Raw genomic sequence first — 16973 nt, forward strand, 5'->3', positions numbered from 1 at the left:
AAGCATCTGTTAAGAGTCCTGTGTGATTTCTGCCCCCACCCCACTCAAGGGCTTTTGGTAAATTTCTCTCACAGTGAGAACTTCAGGATTCAGCATCTAGCTCTGGTTCAGCCCTGACATCCATTACACAGCAGTGAGCTCTAAACCTTCAGCTGTGCAGGCAGCTGAGAGGTCAGTCCCATATACTGGTCTCTTTATGGATCCACTCTGGTGACAAGCATGATGAGTACTGTATTTCTGAGTCCTTCAGACCTCGCACATAGGCTCTGTTCCTTAATTAACTCCAGTTTTGTCTACACTGCCAATAACAGCCTGATAACATAGGATCATAGAATCATTAAAGCTGGAAAAGACCTCTAAGATCATCTAGTCCAACCACCACTGCATCCTCACCATGCCCACTGACATGTCCCTCAGTGCCACACCTACCCTCTTCTTGAAAACCTCCATGGCTGGTGACTCTACCAATTTCCTGGGCAGCCTGTGCCAATGCCTCACCATTCTTTCTGAGATTATTTTTTTTCCTAAAAAACATCTTATCTATTGGAGAAAGTGAATTTCTTTAATCTATCCACAATAGGTACCAGTGCACTACAACGCCATAGCACAGACCACAGCTCAAGCCCAACAAGGACCCAAGTTTTACACTGTGCCCAGTAAAGCTTGCTAAAGATTGGGCTGTGTGTTTTCAGGGCTAATGCTATTCGTAATAGTCAGACTAATGTTAGCAGAGGTCCCCACACCTTCCTTTGTCCTGCAGCCATGTCCTTTCAGCAGTGCCTGATTGGAAACTTAAGCTGCAGCTTTTCCATGCCTCATGCTCATGCACCTTTCAAACAAAATGACTAATTCAAAGAGAGGCTTAAAGGTCAAACCCTCCAGACCTGGTTTTGCAAATCCTTTTGTACGTGGCTTTTTCCCCTGTCTAAAAAAAGCCTATTCTCATCAGGAAATGTTGGTAAAAAGGGTTTAATTACAGAAATCATTTTGCTCCCTATGGAGAAAGCATGAAGAATGGCATATTTCCACATTTGAATTGCACTTTCATCAAGAAAAGAGTGATTTCCCCTTAAGAATGTTCTGGAGGAGTAGAAAAGAGCACTGAACCCTAGGGTGTGTATTATTTTATAGTCTCTGAAAGGCAAATGGTTTCACTTCCATTGATTAAAACATGTGAGTTCTCCCGTCTGCATTACTTTCTTGGAAATAGAAAAAAAAAATAAAATAAATAAAAAATAAGTACGTCTCTAGCAGAGGTTACAACCTGGTGCAGCTCCTCTTTGCAAAGCACTTATCCAACCAACCAAAGAAAAGACACTTCTGCTGAGCTTCTTCAGTAAGAAACCTTTGACCAGAGCAGATGTTGCTACCTTTTACTTGATTAATGGGCAATTTATGACAGGCGTTTTCATAGGTTTGTGGGAGCAAATGGAATCACAACCCAACATCAGGACTATTAAGTACTAATCTGAATGACAGCTCCAGGACTTGTTCTCCTTGTCTCCTAAAGCACAAGGTCTAACAGGCTCATGCATGAGTCTTTTCAATCACCTTCTCGTTCCACAGATGTACCTTCTTTATAAACACTGCATAAGCACTATCTGGAAGAGAATTTGACTTAATAGTTTCTGTTCACAAAGGCTATTTCAACTGTGACAATCTACCATAGCGCAGGACGCAGGCACAATATGGCAGGCTGGTGAACACTGACATTTCAAAATTAACATCTTCATGAAATATGCCACAAATTGGTATGCAGCACACTTCTGCAACCACGGTAATTTGTTATGTATTGAAGCAGGGGATTTTCCTAAGCAAAATCTTTTTTTTTTTCCCCCTATTAAATTACTACTGCTTTATTTTACTTTATTTTATGTTATTATTCCAAGAACATTATTGTCTAGTTCAGTTAACAGGGAAAGGCCAATTACACAAGCAGTGTTGATGCTGATCTGTTAACCAGGACGCAAACAATATGCTACTGCACTCTTGGGTTTACTAGTTTCTTTTAATAATGTTGGAGTGAACAGGCAGATCAAATGGAAGAATTTCGAAACTGCAGGAAAGTACTGCAAACAAGGCAGGGCACTAAGAACAAGAGAAAGCAAAAGTTATATGCAATTGGAAGTGAAGATGTTCCATTTCCTTTCTAAAATCAAATGAAAACTGCTCATGTGACTGATTTAGTATTGAACAAGAGAGGGAAAATTGCCTCTTGGCATTTAAATTGAAATGTTTCTTGTTCAGAAATTTTGGAAGCTTGCATACTGTGTGATATTTGAAAGGCTTATACAATTACCATTGAATTTGGATGCAGTCTATTCCTAACAATATATATATTTTTCAATTAAACTTTGCCCTTCCAGGGACCTAAATTACCTTTTTCTAGAGTCTAAATTCCTGATGTTGAATACATTCCACAGGCAGTAAGAGCAATGTAGATGTATTTCTTTTTTTAATGTGCGTGGCTGAAAAGACAATGAACAGCAGAAGCTATTTTGCAAAGCAGACCTTTAGATCGAGAACTCTGCTGTTTAAGTTAATGTTCTGATTTGCCTCTACCCTGATCTCTGAGATTGGACTAAAATATCATCTCCCCTTCATGCCTTCCTCAAAGGCTGGAAATTTTAGGACGAGAAATAAAACCAGAACATAGCTGACTTGCACCTGGCTGATTTAAAGATATGACACGAAGAGGATAGTCCCCACGTACCTAAAAGCACTGCATAAAATACTGCAATCCATTATGTTCAGCACTCTTCTTACAATGCGGCTTTCGGGTTTAATCTAGTATCACTCCAATTTAAGCCATGCAGAGATTGGTGCTGCAAAGTTTTGCAGGAGTAAATTTTGAGGAGGGACTTGAAACTGAAAAGTGTGATTATTTGGTGAATAAGAATATAATGGACTGAGTGTAAAAAGCAACAGATGAATCTGGATAAGGGTAAGCTATGAAGGACTTGCCCAAGGTCAGGAAATGAAACAACTGCAGGGCCTAACACAGAAAAATAACACCCACCTTTCTCCCTTCAAACCACACTGAATAAGAGCATTAAAAGAATGTAGTACCCCACTGTTACAGTTTAAATTAAAAACAAAAACAACAACAGCACAAGCAAATATTTAAAATGTAGAAACTGGCAGCATTGATCTTCCTCTCAACGAGGACATAACTTTAAATTATGCAATTGAAATCTTGCAGTCCTTCTTCCTGAGAATTGGGCTTAAATTATTAAACAAAACAATCATGCATTATTATTAATAAGAATAACAGTAATCTACTGACACCACTGTGGATGATGCTTCCTGACCCCAAAAGCAAGGCATTATATAATTTGTGTAACTAGGAATAGGAAGGAACAGACTTTTTTCCTCCTCATTACACGTGCTGAAGCTGGAACCCACCTGACCCTGGGAAGAGCGAGGGAGGGTCACCAGAGGCAGGGCACTGCTTCAGGTGAATCTCCATCCCACCCCTGTCCTTAACCTCATTTCCATCCCATGCCCACCCTGTGCATACAGTCAACCTATCTTCAAGCCCAACTCAGACCCATCCCACACCCAAATGCATTCCCATCATCTACATTCTCTATTGCCTTCAAATGTGCATGTTCACACTCACATCCACACCCATCTCATCTCACCACCATATTCATTCCATTCTCATGCCCATGCCTATACTCTCCCTGGGTCTTTTTCCATTCCTTTCCCATGCCATTCCCATCTCATGATCCTGTCCATGCTCATTCTCTCCATATGCTATGCCTACAGCCATTCTATTTCCATGCCAATTCCATGTCCAGCTGCGTTCAATGACCACACCCCTGCTCATCCTTCCCCCATGCTAATGACACATTAAACTTTCCCTTATGTATGTGAAGCCAATGCTATGCCTATGCCATATCCATCCTTTTCCTATGTCCCCGTAATCTCCCTGCCCTGCCCATTCCCATGCTTGTTTCCATCTCATGCTCATGCCCATACCTATGCATCCCTATCACATGGTCTGCCCATGTTTGCAACCTTCCCATACTCATATTCATAACCACGTCCATATCAATCTCATGCTCATCCCTCCCTTTGCCCACGTTATGCCCATGCCTGTCTCTGCCATGACCATTCCCTTCCTATGTCCATGTCCACACCCATGCCTATTTCCTCCCATTGCCCATGCCATATTCATGTGCACACCCATTTCCATTCCAACATCATGCCTGTGCCTATACCCACATTTGTCTTTCCCATCCCCATGCTCTTTCCAACATCCATTTACTCCCCATGCCTAAGTCCATTTACTCCATGACCATTTCCATTTAATTATCCTGCCCACTCCCATTTCCATTACCTCTCCATGCCCACACCTATGCCTGTACCCATTTCCATTTATCATTCATGCTTATTCCCATGTCAATCACCTCCCCATGCCCATACCTACATCCAATCTGGAGTTTCCTACAAACATGTCCATCTTCTCCTCAAACCCATACCCATTATCTCCCCATGCCCATGACTATGCCCATGCCAGTTTCCATTTCATACTCATTTCACTGTTTATCACCTTCTCATGCCCACATTTATGCTCATGCCCATTTCATGCTCATGCTTATTCCCATGTCTAGAACCTTTCCATGCTCATACCTACAGCCAACTCCTTCTTATGCTCATATCCAACTCCCCTGCATGCCCATGCCCATGCCCATTCCAATTTTTCTTTTATATGCATGCCCATGTCCGCCTCCCTATGCCCAAACCTTCACCCATTTCTTCCCTATGCCCACATCACACCCCCTTCCCACCTCACACCCATCCCCACCCCATAACCATGCCTAATCCACCCAAATGCCATAATGCCATGCCTATGCCCAAGCCATCCCCACCCCATAGCCATGCCAAATCCACCCTCACCCCATGCCCCTGCCCAAGACATTTCCACGCCACTGTCGTGCCCACGCCGCACCGAGCCGCCCGCGGTGCGCAGCAGCCGGCCGCATGTGTGCCTGTCATTCCCAGCCCGGGAGCGCCGGCTCCTGCCTCCCATTCATGTAACCTGTGTGTGTCTCTCTTTCTCTCTGTGTGTAACAGAGAGAGGGAGAGAGAGAGCGAGGCAAGGAGAGGAGGAGGAGGAGGGGGGAAGCTTTAAATAAAGCCTTTGGATTGCAGCTGCTTATTTTGGGCAGTCCTACCAGGGACGATTCCTGCCAAGAAAGAAGCTGGACCGGTCTTTTTTATTTTGATTTTGATTTTTGGGGGTGGCAGTGGTGTGTTGCTGAGCTGCCTGCTGAGATGAGCTCCGGTGCCTGCCTGTAGTTACCCACTTTGGGATCGCTGGACACATAAGTGGCATTTCGCTGGGGGAAGCCTGCAGACATGGTAAGCTTTGCGTTTTGCTCCGAAAAGTGCATTTCTGTGATCGCCTCCCTCCAGTTTTCCCTTCCCCCTTCCCTCTCCCCACTGAGCAGGCAGGCACAGGGCTTAGGGCTGGGGAGAATCTCCCTGAATCCCTGCTTTTCCGTCCCCACCATCCCTCCCTGTACTCAGCTTGCTTTCCTTCCCTCACATCTCAGCCCCTGCTGCTCCCTCCGCACAGTTTGCAGCAATCGAGCCCGGAGATGCTGCCGGAGGCTCTTGGTGGGGATCAGACACCCTCAGCCTGAGCAGACCTTGCTTCGGGGTGTGTTTGGGGTGGGTTCTCTCATCTGAACCCCAAAGCGTTTCCCTCTGCACCCCAAGCGGTGCGGCTGTGCTGGGGGAGTCAGCAGTGCAGATGAAGAGGAACTGGAGCAAGGATGCAGCTTTCAGATCAATCGCTGTTATTTATGTAATAGTAAAAGGATGGGGGGGTGGGGTGAAGGGGGGGGTGAAAGATAAAAAGAGGGAAAAAATAAAAATAAAAAGGAAGTCCTTCAGTATTTCTCAGCTGCACAAAGCTGCTTTTGCTTTAACTGAACCCTTGCCCTGTCCTCATGTCCTGCGGCACAGTACTGTGTTGTGGGAGTGTGTGTGTGTGTGTGTTTACATTTGGATCTGTGCTGGAGTCAGGGATGGGGAAGGGGTCTCCCATTTTCCAGGGGGGTGACTTTGCCTTGAAGACAAATTATTAGGGAATGTACTTGGCTGCAACTTGGCTGACAATTCTGTGTCTCATGCATTAAATGTGAAAGCTCTGCTTCTGGCCATGCCCTGATAGTATTGAGGTACCCCAAACAGTGTGGTGGTGGGAAATAAATAGATGCTGGAGTGACTGGGAGAGGTGCAGTGGTTCAGACTCGTGCTGATATTCGTAGCAATTTGCATCTTGAAATACACATTTTGGCTGCAGAACAGAATAATAAGAGGCTACCAAAAGGCATTTATTTCCTGTTTTATTATTATTATTACTATTATTATTTATTTTTTAAAATGTGTACTATATCTGGATCATTTCACATTGGATCAAGTAGTAGTTAGGGTGTGCTAAACCTTTAAAAATAATTAAAAAATTGAAAAGCAGTTTGCAGGAGGCAGTATGCATTCACTCTGCCTCACCATGACCGCGTTTAGAAATTTGGAGCAGTTATAACCATGTAAGCGCATAATCTGGAAAATATATATATATGTATATGTATATACATATTTATGCCACTGTCTTACTGTCTTATAGGACCCTCAGTCTTTGAAATATGATTTTTGGGCAACCAAAACACAGCTTGCTCAATACTTACTGCCCACATAGATGAGACTTATCTGCACCTTGAATGCATTTACTCATGGTCCTTCCAGGAAAGTTCAATTTGTCATGAATAAAAGGGAAAAAAAGAAAAGAAAAGAAAAAAAAAAACCTATAAAATTCATAAATAATCTTACCTCCCCCTCCCCCTCTATCTTCATTCTTAACTTTCTGCAGAAAAGTTTCACCTGGAATTTTTAGTTTTCAATTTTTGATTTCTGACCAATGTCCCACATGAGGGGATGGACAGAAAACGAGGACATGAGAGCACCGTTTTCAAGTTGGAAGTTGCTTGTGTGCTTTGCTGGGGGTAAACTTCTGTAGCGTTGCACATTGGCGGTGTGGGGCTTTCTGCTTCAGAGCACCAAATTCAGGCAGAGGACCTCAGCAGACCCTGAACTCTCCCAACTCCATTTCTTTCAGACTCACTGACCCTTATAAAATGGTTTGCTGGTAGGGTGACCCCTTCCCTCTACTCCCCACATGTGATCCATGTGCGCCTGCAATAGCCAAGATTTGCCATTTACCATGCCATCATGCACTTGTGCCAGCAGGGTCTGGCAGGGAGAAGCCCAGGGCCATCGCAGCCCACACACTTCCCTCCTGCCTTGCAGGGGGAGGCTGAGCCACTGGCTTGTATTTAATTTATTTCATAGGTCCCTTTGGAGTCAGACACCTCCCACTTGGTGTCTCAGCCTGTAGCACTTTCATGGGCTTGGGTGGAAAAAACAGGGAGCAGATCTATCTGTGTGTGTGTGTGGCAGAGTTCTTAAGACATAAAGGTAGGAAGAGGCATCTCTCTCTGTTGCACTGCTTTGTAGTGAGGTGAGCCTTCAGAGCAGGCTCTGCCTGCTGTATGAGGCTGTAGGAATTTGTTGTGCCCATGGTGAGCTGCCCTTCCCTCTTCAGTCCCCTGCTGCTGGATCAGTCCTTGCTGCTGTGGGTCCTTTCACAGCCAAGAATATTCCCTGCTGCTAATATCCCATATAAATGTGACCCCCAGGACAGCATGTGAGCGGGAAGATTATGGTCAGGTGTAGGACAAGGAGGGCAGCATGAGGTCCACATGAAGATGTTACCTGGGTTGTGTATCCCACAGACAACAGGCTCATGTAGGCTCTGTACCCACAGCTGTGGCAGGGGAAGGAGGGACCTCTACACACAAGCAAGGGATTAGTGAGGCACGCAAGCAAACTTCATAGTTTCCTTGTTATATTAGCAAGAGGACTTGGATTAGAGAGGCTTTTCTAGGGGGAAAAAAAAAAAAAAAAGAGAAAAAAAAAAGTCTGGTTTTAAAGGATGGGAAAGTGGTGGAAAAAAATAATTACAGCAAGAAAAGAGTGAAACTGCTCATTCGGCTTTGGCTGGGCTGGGGACAGAGGGCAGATCCTCCTTTGATGATTTATTGTGCTACATGGATAGAAAAAGGGGTTTGTCACTGGTTTCAGTGGGTCTGGGAAAGAAGAGATGCATGCGGAGTGAAGAGGGGTTTGGACGACCTCCTCGCTTAATTATTTTACTTGACTCATTTAAATTCAATACTTTCCTTTTGTTTTGGTGAGCAGATAGTAGGCTGGCAAGAGAAAATGTTCTCTTTTGTTTTCTAAAGTGAGCAATGTATTATTTTTTTGCTTTTGCTTTTGTTTGATTTGATTGGCTTCCTGGGGTGCATAATAACTAAAATGTGATTTCATTCCCTTTACAACAAGTACAGTATTCCAATTAAGAGTGCGCTCTGATTATTTTTCACCTGCTACTTTACCATTTCTCCGCTCAGGAATAAAAAGAGCTCTTGCACTTTAAAACAGCTGAGATGCTTAAGCAACAACACCCTTTTCCTTGGGAAAGTCATCTCTAGTTCTGTTCAAGTTACCGCCTCACTGCTTCGTTTTCTGACAGAATCACCTCCTTGCAAGAAGGAGATCTATGGTCTTACATAACTTGATGTTTCCAGATCAAAAGTTACAAATATTGCAGTAATAGCGCGATGAGGGGGATTTGGCAGAGTGGATGTTGCATGACATGAATGATTTCACATTAAGATTTGAAATCAAGGCTATTTAAAAACAAAATTACTGGAGAAAGAAAAAGAAGGAGATTTTAAAAAATGAATAAACAAAAACGTGTTCATTCGATATACCCTTTAACAGCGCTCTTGCTTTTTATCTTATTTCCATAGGCACTTGAGAATGTGCTTTCTCTTTTTAAAGCAAACTCTTAAAGAATGCATAATTGTCATATCAAAAAAGCAAAGCAGCTTGAAACTCTCAGATTCGATTCAAAGAGATGAAACTCTGTAAATCAGTGTCAATTCACATTTAAAGTCTGGCTGCTACCTGCCCTGCTACAGGATCCATCAGCATGGCGTATTTTAACTAAAAGTTGAAATGTTATCTTTCTGCTTTGAACTGACAGAGTGGCATTGCTGAGCACTTTGAGGCAGCATCATGCACTGCTTGGCAGTGATTTCGGGGTATTCATGGGTCCCTGCTCATCATGGTTGAGAGAAAATCATTATATATATGCATATATATTAGTGTACATTTACATGATTTCTCTTTGCTGTTAGATTAAAGAGGAAAATTTGTAGATTTCTCTTTTTTTCTCTAACTGGATGAGTGATGCTGTGGTGTGGCTATAAAATATACATGTATTACTGTTGTCAACAAAGGAGGGTCAGGTTGGAGATAAGGAAAAGGCAGTGCCCCAGAGGGCAGTGGGCATGGAACAGTCTGCCCAAGGCAGTGGGCATAGGAGTTTCTGGACACTGCTTTCAAATACAAGGTTTGATTTTGGCTGGTGCTGTGTGGATCCAGGAATCGGAGTCTATGATCCTTATGAGTTCCTTCCAACTCAAGATATTCTGTGATTCTAAGATTCTGTTCTAACTAACTGTGCTGATACTCACAATATTTTCCTGATAATATATATATATATATAAAGATCTATTTTTCTGGCTTCCTGGAGAATCTTTAAAGGTGGAAGTGAAATCTGAGTAGGAGGGCATGTTTGTTTGTTTCTTTGGAGTGATAAACATTTCCTAAAGTAAGTTTACATTTTTGGGGAAGTTTGAGTCCTACACACAGCTGCCTTTATGTCAAACTGCTGCGAACGAAGTTACATATTCTGTAGGAGGATTCAAACCTCGTCATATATTGTCCTGCTATCCTGCTAAGTACCAGCAGAGATTATTTCTTTTGATGTAAGGTGCTCGTAAAAGCACCAGACATGGAAATCTCTGTTCTTTCCAGTGTATTGGCAACCAAAAGGAGGAAAATGCTGTTTGAGAAGGAACACAACTGGCAGTTCGGTTTTCTATTCTTATTCCAAGTAAGATTTGTTCTCTAGGATGTGACACATCTGTGTTTTTCTTAAAGAAGAAGGGAGACAAAAGGGGGGCAAAGTAAGGAGTTGCTGGTACACTTAGGCACAGTAAGTACACAGCTTTTATCAGTCCATTTAAGTGGAGAGGATTCAATTCGATTTCACTGATATGGCTTCAGGTTTCAGTAAAGCTGTGTTTGCTACAGTCTAGGAAAACCACAGCAGCTCAGAGTTCTGCTTCACTGCTGTAAGTACCTCCATGGCACTGGTGGCATGTGTGCTACTCAGCCAGCAAGAGCAAACATGGATGCAGGAGATGTTTCATTGCTCTTTTTTTTCTTTTTTTCTTCTTTTTTAAGTTTTAGATGATTTTTTCAGCATAGCTTTCTTAACCCTAAGCAGAAGCTGTACTGTTTGTCTGTGTTTGTACACAGAGTCTTCAAAATATTCTGCAGACTGCTTAGTAAAACAGACAATAGTTTGGAAACTTCAGGATCAAATCTTTAAAATCTGGAATCTAGGGCTGTGTGTTGTGCTTCAGCCTTTGGAGAATGTTGGGTCCATGCATAAAATCAGGCTTAGCCTTCTGTATCATACTGTATTGAGGGAGGGAGATGCCGGGATTTAATTCCTAGGAAGGAGCATCTTCAATTGCAATCTATCCATGTGAAAGCAAAGTCCTAGACACCGCACAGTCATAAAACATCTTCCACTGGGCCACCTGGACTTAAATGGCCCGATCCCAATTTTAATAATGGAAAAGTTTCAATATTTTGCTAGTTAATTACTTTGAATCGCTTCTGTTTCCTTGGATTCTGAACACCACCATCTTCAACTCTTTCATGTAATGAAGAATTAGGAAGGGAGAGTCTGCTTAGTCGAAGAGTATTCAGAAGTAGCTGCCAGAAGTGGTTAGAAAAGGACAGTAGGCCATGAGAGTTCCTGAAATGTCCTTCCTGCTTTCTGATAGACAAAGCATTGGTTGGCTGGGCTTGGTACAGCACAGATCCCGTCAGCCTGGAACAAACAATGCTGCTATTTCTAGAAGATTGCCCTCTGTGTGGACAGGTTTAAGGTGTGATCAGCATTTTGGCATTGGCACAGATTCCTGTGCTAGAAAGCAAAGAGCCGTCTCAAGAGCTGATCTCAGGATTTGCTCATGCAGACAGCCACAGCCAGAGGTTACTTATGGTGGAAAAGCAAAGACCACGCCGACTTTAATTGCTATTGTGGGCATCTGGCATGTAAGCAGGTCAGACTCTGAGCTATCATAGTGAGTATCCAGACATTGCAACATGCTTTGCTTCAACACAGTTATGAAATTTTAGGTTGAAATTACTTGTTCAACAATACTCGTGGTCTCAGGACATCATTTGTCTGTCTTAATCTGAAACATATTCACCCTCATTCCTCCATCCTCTGCTGAGTCACTACAAACCTTCCAGCTCTGCAACGGCTGAGACAGGGATCATAAACCTCATCTTCTCCTTCGTGTTCTCACGGCTGCATCTCCAGGCTGGCTCGTATAAAACATGATCCTGTGAATAATGACTGCATCATGCTGAAGGCAGACAGAGTACTTCATTAAAACAACTTTCAGTGTGTTTATTTTTTCTTATATGGTGGGTGTCCAGCATGGCCTTTTGAATCTTATTATTGATCTGTTAGTCTGTTTTTGGTTGGATGCATTTTTAAAGAAGACTTCTAAAAACTAGTAGCTTTGTCATATTGCATCACTTTGGTATTTATACGTGTCAGTGGTTTAAATTAACAGATGGTCATAGCTTGGTTTCACAGAGTACTCTGCTCTCCAAAACAGATCCCTCCTGGTCCATACCACTCAATCTGTTCCTCTCATTTGCTGCCTTTTCCAGCCCCATCCTGCAATCCCGATGACATTCCCTAAATGCCAGGTCTCCTGTCCCAAACTCATCCAGCTCCTTCTGGCTGGGGATGACCACATGGTGAATGTCAAACATGACGAGTGACTCTGATTTTAATTTTAGTAGTAGGAAGCAGAGCTGGCACATCCCAAGGCACAAAGCATCTTGTTTTGTCCCACACAGGTGGAAATGTAAGTGATTGAAGCTGGCAAACATGCACAACTGCACCCAGGAGCATGTATCAGAAGCGTTTTGTCAAAGATGTCTAAACTTGGCCACATTTACACAGATTCCCATAAAATTTGTTGAAAGAAAAATAGTCCTCTCCCAGGCAAATTTGAAGTCCTTCCTCTAAAGTCCTAAAGATCCCAAAGGAGATTTTAGAGAGAAGGCTGAAGGCATTTATTATTTTTTTTCCAACATGGGTAAAACAACATATTTTTCCCTAGCCTTGTTCTCAGAATCAGCTGAACTGTTTTGACTGAACTTCTCCAACAAACTTCAGCCTGAGGCAGACATCTGGCATGGAAAGTTTCAGCCCAAACAATTTGCTTAGTGTAGTTATGAGAAGCTGTGAATGCTGTTTTATTATTAAAACTGCCTCGCTCTTCCTGTAATTGACAGCACTACCAACTTTGTTTTTCCCTAATAAACAGATAACTTGAGATTTTGTTACAAACTAATTTTGTGTTTGTGTGTTTTATAGATATTTTTATATATTGGGAATTTATTATAAAACTGACACATGCATTTCAGCATATGTTAGCAGATGATGAAATCACAAGCTTCCTGGAAACAAAAGCGAATACAATTAATAGGAATCCCACGAAGCTGCATCAAAGGAGTACAACACTGCAGGATTTGTAGAATGAGATTAAAAACAAAGAAATCTCAGGAGATGCTGCATTGACAGAATGATCACACAAATTCCCATGTATCCCACCTTTGGGTTCATGGTCCTTCTGGAAGATGAATTCTGCTTTAATATAAATAACGTTCACTTGTAACGGCAGCTGTTATTTGAAATCATAGCTTCCCCCTCTACAAAAAAGGAAAAAAAGGAAAAAAAAGCAACACCCTAAAACCAGAGGCAGATAATTTTATTCTTTTTGAGATCTTTACTTCCATCCCATTTTTAGCATCAATACAGGTGACTCTTTAAGCTGCAGTTTCACTTGCACTTTCCTGCCAATCTCAGGACCTACTGCCATAGGAGAAAGGGGATTGAGCTCTCCACCTCTCCTCTCCTCCTCTACTTCCACTCCTTCAGAATACGACTGATCTGATTTGATTCATCAGCTGAGCAGGAAACTGTCTCTGTCCTTTGGTGCATTTGTTTTCTGTTGAGTTGGAGAGTGACACTGAGTCAGTATGGTGGCAGCATTTGGAGAGGAAAAGGGAGAAATCTCAAATCCTTACTCCATCTCTCCTGGAAAAGTCTTTCCATATTCCTTATTATCTTTGCTGCCCATTTGTCTATCTTTATTAACTCTACTATGTACTTTGGAGATACGTTGACCAAAAATGCATGTGGTATTAAGACAGGAATCCATCATTAACTTATGTAAGACCACCCTGATAGTTTTCTTCCTCTTGTTTTCTACTATTTTTTTTTTTTTTCCTAATATATCCAAAGATTTTTCTTTCATATGTGACTGCCATGAGCATAGAGCCAATATTTGTTGAGCACATTCCATAGTGATTCTCCAGCCTTCTTCATGGGTGGTAACAGCTAATTTAGGACCCACACTGTGTATGTATGGTTAGAATTGGATTTCCCTTTATGGATTACTTTGCTTTTATTGATGCTGAGTTTCATCTGATGTTTTTATCACCCAGCCAGTTACTCAGTATTTTAAGAGGAGGTGGTTGTATAATGATTGGAAGCTCTAAGAGAAAATCAGAAAGCTTGGCAATGTACAAGGCTCTTATTTTGACTTCTGTTCTTGACCTGGGGTTATGCTGAATAAAAATGTAACCAACAAAGTACACTTAATATCAAGTAAGAACAAGCAGACTGACTGTAGTATGACATCTGACTGTGAAGATGTCTGTGGCTCAAGTATTTCTTCTTCTCACTGACAACATCTAACACAGCCCAACCACCCTTTGGAGAGGAACATTTTCCTCACACCCACCCGACCCTTCCCTGATGCAGCTCCATGCGTTTCCCTCGGGCCCTGAATCTGTTACCACAGAGCAGGGATCAGCACAGCCCCTCCGCTTCCAGTGAGGAGCTGCAGCTGCCATGAGGTTTCTCCTCGTCCTCCTCTTCAGACAAACAAACCCAGGGCCCTCAGCCACTCTTCCCACATTTTGCCCTCCAGACCCTTTGCCATCTTTACAGCCTTCCTTTGGATGCTCTCTAATAGTTTTGCATTCATGCCCCAAATTTGGAAACTTAAATACCCTCCTGTCTATACTTTTATCTCAGAAGAAAACTAAAGGAGTCAAAACTATCTCTGTCACTTAAAGCCCTATTTGTTGGTGTTTGGGTCCACCTGAACAGTTGTTACTTTAGGGCTGGGGTTTCATACAGAATTATTGCTGTTACTCTTCACAGATTGGAGGAATCCACAAATGACTCATATTGCAGCTACAGACCATTTCTTTCAACCCTGTATACCCCTCATATGCTTTAAAATCTCATCCATTGTGCCAAACATCACTGGGGAGTAACATTGTTGTACACCTGCATCACTGAGCGTTGCATTATTTTATAACTTATGCATAATTGAATTTTATGTATTTATTTTGGCTTCCTATGTCATCTCTCAAGATTAACAGGCAGTAACTGTCTAGTTGAGAAGGTGGTAGCAGGAAAGGGGAAGAAAAGCTGATAGTAGGGAGAAAATGTGAGTAATTTGGGGGGGGAATTGGGAGAGCTCGGGGGAAGGAAATACAGGAGGACCAAGCATGGAGGTTCACGTGCCAGCTATTCTGGTGCAAGGGATCTTTACATAGTGGCATAGAGTGCTCTGCTTTCCTCTGTGCACTGAAGTTCAAAGGATTTATTATTATTTTTTTCTCCTCTCAGAGCACAGAGGATTGAAAATTATATAACATCTCTGCTGTGTCTGCAATAGTAGTTAATATATATGTATATATGTCAGGATAGTTTTAACTCGTCAGCTGTTGTTTTCTTTCCTCAAATCTAAGCCCAGCAAAGCTCTTGTTCAAATGAGTGTGTGTTTGTGTGTAGGCACAAGTTCTTTATTTGGGGGTTCATATTTGTTCATATTTGGGGGGTTGGGCTTAATATCTTCAGATGTCCATTCCAACCACTACAGTTCTATGATTCTGTGATTCACCCATCCATCCTCGGGATTTTTTCTCTCTCCCTCCCTCTGTTCAAGTGAAAATACCTTGAGTTAACTTTACAGTCATCACAGAGACTATATGGTAGTTGGCCTTGCATCATGTTTCCTTAAATATTTCATGAAGGTCTTTTTATAAAATGTACAGTGTTCTTGCAGACTGAGTATTTGAAGTGGACATCCTCAAAGACAAAGATTTTTAGAGATTACAAAAACTGATTATACCCAGTTTCTCTTGAATCCCAAAACACTGAAGCACTTCAGCCTAAACTAGGGCTAGATCCAAGGATCGTTACTGTTAATTCAAAGTTTCCTGTTGGTTTTAGTGCGCTCTGGATCAGACTTTTTAACTCCTGCTGTGGAACAGTGCTGGTTCCCTTAGCACAGAAGCATGAAATGGCCATGAAAACTGAAGGCTTGTTTGGAAATAGATGTCATTTTGAATGCTGGACTAATTGACTCTGTGAGGTTGGGAAGGTGATGGTTTTGAGAGATTTTTGATGTTTCCGAGTCAAAGTTCCTATAATGAAAACATGTAGAGTGGTGTTTTGCAACTATTTTTATACCTACATCAGACTCGACGTTAGTGGCTTTGAATTATTTAACGTTTTTCTTCCTCAGCTGTCCTCTCCAGTGAGTTTCCATCACAGGGCTGCAGGAGTTGTGTATGAAACAATGCAAACAGCCTGGCATTGTCTGCTCTAGGGGGGTGGGGGGATTGCCTGTTTTTGTTGTGTTTCATTTCTTTAAGACTATTTTATCCTTTCTGTAGCTTGTTTGAGGGACATCAGGCCAAGGTATTAAATCATACTGACCAGCATGGGCTGAAAAAGAAGTACATGCCAGCTAAGTCATAAATGGGGAGTTTTCTGCTTAAATCGCTGAGCGCTAATGTCTGTCACATAGGAGGAGCCAACTATTTAACATTCAGTCCATTCAAAAAGCATTATTATGTCCCAACGGTAATTTAAAACCACATCTGTTAGAACCATATGTGGGGGAAGTATACCTTTTTTTTCCTTTCCTGCCTTTTTTTTTTTTTTTTTTTTTAATAAGTCCCACATTATACTGTTTATTGGGTTATCTTCTTGTTGGCCTCTTTCAGAATTTTAGACTGACAGCCATGAAATGCCTGGAACAAAAGAACTAAGTGAATTGAACTCTTATCTTTTTCCCTTTGTAATTAATGTGTGGGCTTTACTGACTATCTGCAAGTAGACCTCCAGCTTTGAAAAGAAACCTATAGATTAGGATCATGCCTCATGCTCTGTTGTCTATAACCTGATATTTGTTGTTCTGTCTGAGATATTGGATATTTCAGAGATTTCTCCTTGTTGTTATTCCAGCTTTACATTATCAATGTATGTGACCCTTGAAAATAGCTCTTTTAAGATGTCAGAACATTTAATTTTTACCTTATGGAATTGCCATTGGATTATTCCATCCCTGAAAACAGAAGATTACATTTTGTTTTCACAGCATCCTATTATTTCTTAACTTGTACTAACTTGCATGATCTTGAGATCCTTAAACTAACTAGCGCTAATTGCATATATTGCATATATGAAATGGCTAGTAGAATTTGGCTCCAGGGTCAAAATATCTGCTATATCTCCCTCGTTATGTGGTACAGCAAGTGGTCAGTCACTTCTCCACTGAATGGGAGGTACTTTTCCTCATCTACCCATACTGAAACCCTGACTGGACCCAGCTGCACACGTACATCTGAGAGAATTGCTTTGA

At 42.0% G+C, this 16973-nt stretch overlaps 1 protein-coding gene across 16 annotated transcripts in view; it reads left to right on the forward strand.

Annotated features, from left to right (window-relative positions):
• Positions 1 to 16973, forward strand: part of TENM4 (teneurin transmembrane protein 4) — a 1512248-nt gene that overhangs the window by 919571 nt on the left and 575704 nt on the right. For 3 of the 16 annotated variants that reach the window (XM_015852439.2, XM_015852441.2, XM_015852440.2), the window contains exon 1: positions 5027 to 5370. The exons of 12 other annotated variants lie outside the window; for them this stretch is intronic. The gene's annotated coding sequence lies outside the window, so the exon portion shown is untranslated. Of the gene's footprint in view, positions 1 to 5026; positions 5371 to 16973 lie in introns of those variants that run through there. One more of the 16 variants, XM_032442271.1, reaches the window with a different exon arrangement.

Source organism: Coturnix japonica, chromosome 1, assembly GCF_001577835.2.
Source record: "Coturnix japonica isolate 7356 chromosome 1, Coturnix japonica 2.1, whole genome shotgun sequence".
Taxonomy (NCBI): Eukaryota; Metazoa; Chordata; class Aves; order Galliformes; family Phasianidae; genus Coturnix; species Coturnix japonica.